Source organism: Alosa alosa, chromosome 4 (assembly GCF_017589495.1).
Source record: "Alosa alosa isolate M-15738 ecotype Scorff River chromosome 4, AALO_Geno_1.1, whole genome shotgun sequence".
In the NCBI taxonomy this organism is placed as follows: domain Eukaryota; kingdom Metazoa; phylum Chordata; class Actinopteri; order Clupeiformes; family Clupeidae; genus Alosa; species Alosa alosa.
In genome coordinates this window covers 14,757,071-14,765,471 of record NC_063192.1, presented here as the reverse complement: position 1 = coordinate 14,765,471, position 8,401 = coordinate 14,757,071, and positions in this window count along the sequence as shown.

Sequence of the window (8,401 nt, the reverse complement as noted above, 5' to 3'; positions counted from 1 at the left end):
TGATTGTGGTTTGCCAAATGTGCAAGATGCCCATGCTGTAGGCACTAATGCTCCTCTACACCATCATAGATGTTGGATTTGGAACTGAGCACTAAAACAAGTTGGATAGGTTGGATACTTGGATAGGCCCTCTCCTCTTTAGCCCAGATGAGTCCATGATTTCCAAAAAGAATGGCAAACTTTGACTGGTCTAACCACAGGACCTTTTTCCATGTTACCTCAGTCCATATTAAACAAGCTCAGGCCCAGATAAGAGGGTGGTATTTTCTGTATCATGTCTCAATACAATTTTAGCTGTTAGAATTTTGGCTGCAGTTTTTGAATTGAGTATCAAACTGTGCACATAGACAATAGTTATCAGAGGTTTTCCTAAGCTCATACAATGACAGGTGTGTTTTTCAGCTCTATCCCTTGTTTGCAAAGATTTCTCTGGATTCTCTGAATGTTTTAATAATATTATGTCCTATAGATGATTAACTCCCCAAATACATCACAATTTCATGTTAAGAAGTAATAAAATGACATTGTTTCATCATTTGTGCGCACAAGTTTACGCAGAGTGATGAATACCCCTACGCAGGCTTGGAATTTCACCATTCTGGGGGCAAGGCCACTTAGTTGGGCATATTTGGTGGGGGGCACAAAGGCCACATGTCAGGGCACCAAGGCCAAAGTTAACTATTAGTAGTAGGCTATAAAAATTATCAAAGTTGTATTTAGCCTATTCACTGCAGTAGACCTGCATCACTGTATGAAACATTACAAAAACATGAAATGAAAACATGACATATTACATAGAACTGTAAATCATCTGACTATCTAATATTTACAGATATCTAGGCTATATATAACATTTATTTTATATTTGGCCTGTTATGAAATCATGTATTGAACAATTTAAGCACAGCTCAGCTTTAAGAAACTCAAATAGTCTAGATGCATGCTTAGCATTTTGTGATCATTAAGGCTACTTTTACAAACTCTTAGTCAGCTGTCCTCTGATTTACCAATATATAGGCGATATTTGTAACATTTATTTTGTATTTGGCCCGTTATGAAATCATGTGGAACAATTTAAACACATTGTAAAACTTAAAGCCCAAATTTGGAGACATCCATGTATGTCGAACTTTACTGCAAATTCAAAACTGGATTACTCTGGAACGGCTAACTGTACAGGGGACTGCTTTACACCTTTGTGTTCGGTAAGGTCTCCTGTTTATTCTGATATATGGGTTGTCATGTGTTAAAAGAAGGGTTCGTAAAGTATTACACCGAGATGAATGGGTATGGAGATCATGGGACGCAAAACCTTCAGTAGAATGTATGATTAAATTGAATTATATTATTTACTTTTCTCGCGAACCGTTCAACACAGCAATTATCGGCTAACATCGTTTAAAAGCTGAGAAAAAGCTCTTTCATGTGATACGTGTGATGTCTGTGTGATGAATAGGCTACTTCGCGAGTAGTTCAACTGAGAATGGGTGAATTTGGACGCACATTCTTTCTTGCGCTGCCACTTTCTCTACTGCGTAAATGACTAAATTAATTTGCGCTGTGAATGCTAAGAGTATTTTGACAGGCCACAGGCTAAATAAAAATCGCTATTAGTAGGACGCAAAGCAGAATAGAAGAATAGAAGAAGGGGGCACCAAGGCCACCTTGGCCTGTAAACCTCTGATTTTCAAAGGGGTCTCACGGCCAACGCCGCCGTGAAATTCCTACCCTGCCCCTACATCTTTACTTCTAAGAGACCCTGCCTCTCTGGGATGCTCTTTTTCATACCCAATTGTGTTGCAGTTACCTTAATTAGTTGTGAAACATTCTTCCTTTTGTTTTATTTATCATTATACAACTTTTCCAGCATTTTGTTACCCCGTCCCAACTTTTTTTGAAACATGTTGCTGGTATCAAATTTGTCATTTTCAACATTTGATATGTTGTTTCTGTCCTTTTTGCAATTAAATATGAGTTTAAGAGATTTGCAGATTATTGAAGTCTGAGCTACAAATAATTGACATTATTGTTGTCATGCTGCAAGGGAGTTTATTGCAATGCTTATGTCTAGTATATCCTGCTTTAATGATTTGGCAGCTGTTAAACTTCTTTTATTCTTACATTTTACCTAAACAGGATTTAATGCATGTTAGTGACTGTTATACTGTTAGATACTATATACTATTATAGATACATAAAACCATGTTGTAAATAGTGCAGTTACTGTAGCTTTAGAACACCAAACACATGCATGAATGTAAATTCTGGGAACAACTTTATAATTGTAAACATTCTAACTTTACATTTCTCTATATATCAAGTTCTGATCATATACTTAGTGACACCAATATCCACTTTTTATTTGCAACAAAGGGTTCAGCCCTTGTAACAACCATACCTGTGGTCCACAGTATGTATTCTATGACAGTATATCTGGGAAAAAATGATGCAAGGGATATTCAAACAATTGCTGTCTATTGATAATCCAACAGCATCGCACCACTGGTGTAATATGACCTCAGTGAGTGGAGTGCTTGGCCTGGGTGTTGGACGACAGCAAGTGTAAAATGATTCACGCACATTTCTAAGGGCAAGACACGCAGCTGTGCTGAACTGATCATTACAGAACACTTGGGGAATCTCTTAATTGCCTTGAATTCCAATGCTTCCTTTACTCTTGCATGTCAAATGAAGAGCAGCCTATGCTCTTAAACTGTCAAGGAGTTGTTTGTGCTCAAATAAAGTATGATAGTCAGTTTCAAAGTGTAAAGTTGAATGTTTTTATATTACAGCAATATTTTTAGAATGTTATGTCATTGTAGCAATGTTTTTGAATGTTATGTCAAGCTTGTGCTGATGTTTTTAAACATCAAAAGTTTGATTTAGTTTTTATTCATTGTGCACGATTTCTGAAAATATCAACATATTTTTTTATATTTTTACTCAAAATAGTAAAGTAGATTTTATTTTCTGTTAACTGATTGTTGTTTCTGCCTTATTAGCAAATAAATGAACTGCATTTGAACATAAATCTCTTAAATTGTTTGTAGCTACATTAAGATACATTGTTACAATTTCGCAGAAACTTTCTTTGCAGGAGATTAAACTAATATTCTCTCATGAGCGCACAGTCATGGACAGAAAGCCACAGGTCTCTTTGGGTTGTTTTTGGAGGTTGCTCTGGTGCTGTGTTTTAAACTGTATGATCTGGGAAGCCTATAGTTTGATACACAGCACAAGAAGCCATTTTCCAGTATTAACTCTTGACTGTGGTACACTGTTCTCTTTCAGTCAAACTACTCAGCGTTAACCAATGGGAATACATTCCACGATCACACGATCACACGGAAGCCCTCTCACAGATCCTGCTAACTCAGCACTGTGGTGCACTGTTTTGTGTGTTGTGATCTACAAGTTCTACATTCTTCAACAGTGTGATGTCATAGTGTTTGTGTCTGATATGAGAGTGTGGACTTCAAATGACATCAAAACATTTCCAAGTATACTAACATAGTTATGGTGGTCCTGGAACACCATGGACATGCAACATGGATATACTTGGATACATGGATCCTGGATATACTTACAAATGTTATTCCTGGACCATCACTATTTGTTGTTAAATGTTTGGACTTCCATTTAACAACAAATTAAATTGTTAAATGTTTGGACTTCCATTTAACAGCAAATGTTGTTTCAGGACCACCATTATTTAATGAGAGTAAAGAATATTCATTCTATATCCATATTTTTCACTCACTATCAGCTATGGAGTTTTTAGTTTATAGTATACTTTCCAATTAGCAAATCTCTCTCTCTCTCTCTCTCTCTCTCTCTCTCTCTTCTCTCTCTTCTTTCTCTCTTACTCTGTGCTTTGATGTTTCATCTTAGCAAATGATGCAATGAGAGGTTCCCTGTAAGTTTAGAGTCCAAATTATATCATGATCATTGATCTAAACTGACAACTGGCTGTGCATTTGTTTTAATCAAATCAGTAAATTAACACATTCTATAAGATTGACTTAATGTGACTCAGGATAGATAATAGCACCTCCTTGTATACATTTTTTTCAATATCTGGTGAGCATGCCTGTACTTTATTTCGTTCTGTGTTCATGGAATATTTTGCCATGGGACCATCCACCATCCATGTGTAAGGTGTAGGAACAGAAATTTGTAGAATTGTGACTATATGCCCAGGGGGACTAATTTGTGAATGCTAACCCTGATACTTTAACATGGGCTCAACCTTCCAACCTGAAGCTATAGTGGGCTGGTGATGCAATATTAGCACATCTGTTGTAAAGACAACCTGAAATAGAACAGGAGACATACAACTCTTAGAACCGTCAATAATAAAAGGCCATTAAAGCCATCCTATCCTATTTTTTTACCTTAATATAACAGCTCTGAAGTCTATACTATAGTATAGCGGCACTAGCCATACTACAAGATTTCTATAGTAGTTCTAGAGAAGTATAATAGCCTACTTCTATGATGTTCTCTAATAAGCTATAATATCCTTACCCAGTACATCCTTATAGTTCTTCCATATACAGTATGTCCCAAATTACTATACTTCTAGCATGTCCCAAAATACAATCGTTTTCCTATAAGATTACTATTATATTTTGTCCCAAAATGTTATATAGCCTAGTTCTTTTTGCTGGTAAACTAGCTTGTGATAAGGAGAATGGCTTGCCTTCCCAACCGTATCCTATAGAGAACCAGCCTTGCAACTTCGCTCTCCCCAGACCCTGACAATCACAAATTACTTTATGGCAATTATGCAGCCTACTATGAAATTGTGTAATATAACTTTGTCAGTCGACATGGCTCATCAGAGATTTGCCAGTTTGCTGCCAATTTCACATGTACTGTGTCCAGGTAAAAGGTTGCAAGCCATGAGTGGTATTTATGACAGTAGGCTAACTGTTGTGTTAAAAGTTCATTGGATTGCTGACCATGTTACACTTTTTTACAAGTTAAAGGACAACTCTGGTCAAACAACAACCTAGGGTCTATTTTTAGATGATAACAGGTGTAAACTTTCTTTGCTGGCTAAAAATCAGAGTAGTTTTTAGTAAGACCAGAATATGCATTCAGAATGGAATAGCCTTGGAGGCAAGCTTGCTACATCAAAGTAAATTGCAACTTTAAGTCACTGACAATGCAGAGAATATCATTCATTACACATCTGTGATAGTGTGGAGAGGGTCCCTGGAGACCAACTGGAGTCCTATTAAATTTTAAATGTATGGAAAGGGTGCTACAAAAAGGTCTGTGCAGTTAGTGCATTAGGCCCTACACTGTACCTTTTCTTTCTGGTTGGTGCCATCTTGCTAAGAAAACTCCCATACAAGTTGATTAACAAATGTCACGCAAACTACTGTCCATTGTCCATTATCCAAGTTGTTCTTAGATCGGAGGTGTCCTTTAACTGTTCTTTGAACAAAAGAATCAGTTCTCTGTTGTCTCTTGTAGTGTTAAAGAAGTACTATGGTCTGGTTATTCCTTCGCTGTTTCTGGGTTTTCGCCAGCTTGCATTTTTCACTACACAGCTCCACCTGCAGCTTCGGTAGCAAGAGACTATCAAACCACATTACAAAAGCCAAAGTTCACCCAAGGGTAGGCTACTTACAATTTCAACAGCAACAAAGCCAAGTCGGCGTCCGTTTTGCAGTCTTCTTCGAAACTACAATCTGACTACATTTTCGAGGCGCGATTGGATACTTCCGCTGAGTCACACCCGGATTTACCCGGACTGGGTCCAGTAAGTTGCATATTCGTTTTTTTCCGCGTAGAATCGATAGGGGGAGACGAAGCACCCACCAAACGACCCAGAAAGTGTTGTAGAACCATCAGAACGACTCTCAACCTGCATAACTAAGGTAATTTTTGCTAAAATTGTTGCATAGTGCTTCTTTAAATACAGTCCACATAAACATTTAGTTTAGTCTTAGTATTGTGGTAATTTTCTCTCTCTTGCACAGTAGTTGGGTTGCTAAATTTTTCTATGAAGCCAGAGACAGGTCATGCGAAAATAACCTAGAAGCACTTTTTGTAACAATGTGAGCCTAGCAGAACTCACAAGTCAGAGCTGTTTCACATAACAATAATTTGTCAAAAAATCTCAATTCCTCATTGCATATTATGGGTAGGCCTACACCACAATTCTGTCTGTCATCAAAATCTGCTAGAACAACTGCAAGTAGCTAACATAGCATAGGTTAATGTTTGACAACATGTGGCAATGCATATGCTGCCACTGACAAATGTCTATGCCTGTGTTTGTCGCTTGACTGCGAGGGAATAATACATCAACACTTAGAAATGTGTTGTGTCATCTGTCGCCTCAGTCATAGACCATCGCTTGTTTCCCTGTGATGTTTGCCATTGGGTGAAGTCATGACACATTTTCTCCCTCACTTCACCACATGCGTTTTTGATGGAAGCATTAAGGGAGCTCTTGGCTGTTACAAGGCCCGAGTCGAGTTGTGTTTATTTTCCACAACAGCAGCATTAAGTATTCTTAACAGATTGAAAGCCCCTGAGCAAATCTTTGTCCGTCCTTTCTTCAGCTCTGCTTTAGGACTCACCGTGCGACTGCGATGGCACCTGTTTGTTTGAACATGGTGCACTTTGGGTACCAAAGGCACTGATGTAATGCAGAAAGAAACAAATGGCACCACCCCTTGGGAACTCCTTTTGTTCCCTGGAAAGTTTAGCTAATACATAAAGAATGGATGCGCGTTGCCGTTCCACAGCTGGTTGACATATGTTAGCAGAAGTGTAACAACATTGACTTTGAGGTCATCGATTGCCCTCAGTCTGTCTATTAGATAGGACTGCAAGCACAACATCCAAAACAGATGGCAGTAATCTGTTGTAAGTTAGTTGGAATCCATGTCCTGGTTAAACTTACAATAAGTCCTCGGAGTAATGAAAACAATAAAATAAAAATAGGATAAAGATTGCTCATATCATAGAATATTTTGCTGTTGCCTTTAACTTGATTGCACAATTAAAGGCAGAACTTGGCAGGTGTTACTTGATAACCATGTTTTTGAAAACTGACAATAATTTGTGAATGAGTGCACTGAATCACAAATAGAAGAAGTCAATGTAGGGTTCATCCAACATGAATGATCTGTCTTTAACAAAAATCTTATGCACCTTTCTGATATTGCTGTAGCCCTGATGACATGTGGTTTTAATAGCTACATACTGCACGTCCCAACCATAAATCAGGACTATAAACACTGTCCGGCAGTTTATTGTACAAACATTAGAGAAATTAGATTTAGTGCAGCAGCTGTTGATGTCACGCTTCAGTGTGGAACAGTGATGCAGTTGGAAGCTTCTTACAAGTGTGTTCCAAAAGGAGTCACAGAACTGTCATATTTACCATGAAGACCCACACTGTTCCTCTCGGTGTCATGACGGAGCCATTGTAACTTCATCAACTCTAATAAAGCTCATTGATGCATAGTGCAAATGCTGTAAATGGTTTCTCTTGTGTGTGTCTAAAGTAGGGATGTCATCATGTAGGCCTGCCGGTATTGACGATAACCATAATATTTGAAAATGCAACAATTAATATTGTATTAATATTGTTAATATTGTATTAATTTTGTATTATTTTTCCAATATTATCATATTTGTATTTAGTACAAATATGATAATATTGGAAAAATCTTGTTTAGAATTTATAACAATCCTGGTGTAAGTGTAATTGTTATGGGTACAGACTCTCCACCTCACTACACCCATATTTTGAGTGTAATTCATTTGGCTAGAAACAGACAATAAACATATTCAAAGATTATTACTTTGTGCAAACATTGTTATAGTGAATTCATTTGGACTCAATTATTATGTAGTGACTATCTGATATTGTCACAGCCCTAGTCTGAAGTAGCGACAGGTATAGATCTATTTCTCAGAAGCAATTGATAGATTGATTGATGACTGTTGGTTCATGAGAATCCAAGTATGAGTGTGGTCAGATGTCACAGCATGTGTTTGGTGACTGTTTGTATTGGAAAGGTCACAGATAGGCCCAGCAGTGAGGGCATGTCTAGACCCCTAGGGGGTGGGGGTTGTAAGATGACCCCCGGCTGGCTGGTTTAACTGCCGAACTATGCACTAGTAGGGACACAAGGGGGCAACTAACCTCAGGATCTATGCCAGACTCACAACTCGGCCCCACAACAACAACCCCAACAACCACACCACCACCCATGCGTAAACTAAACGAACGCGCCATGCTGCGGTCTCACTGGGACAGCCGTTGTTAGCGCTCCTGCTCGAACAGACGAAGATGGGACAACGTCAGTCAGTGACGGGCCAGCTGCAGCAGATGCCATGAGATTACTCAATGTTAAGGGCTGATGGGTAT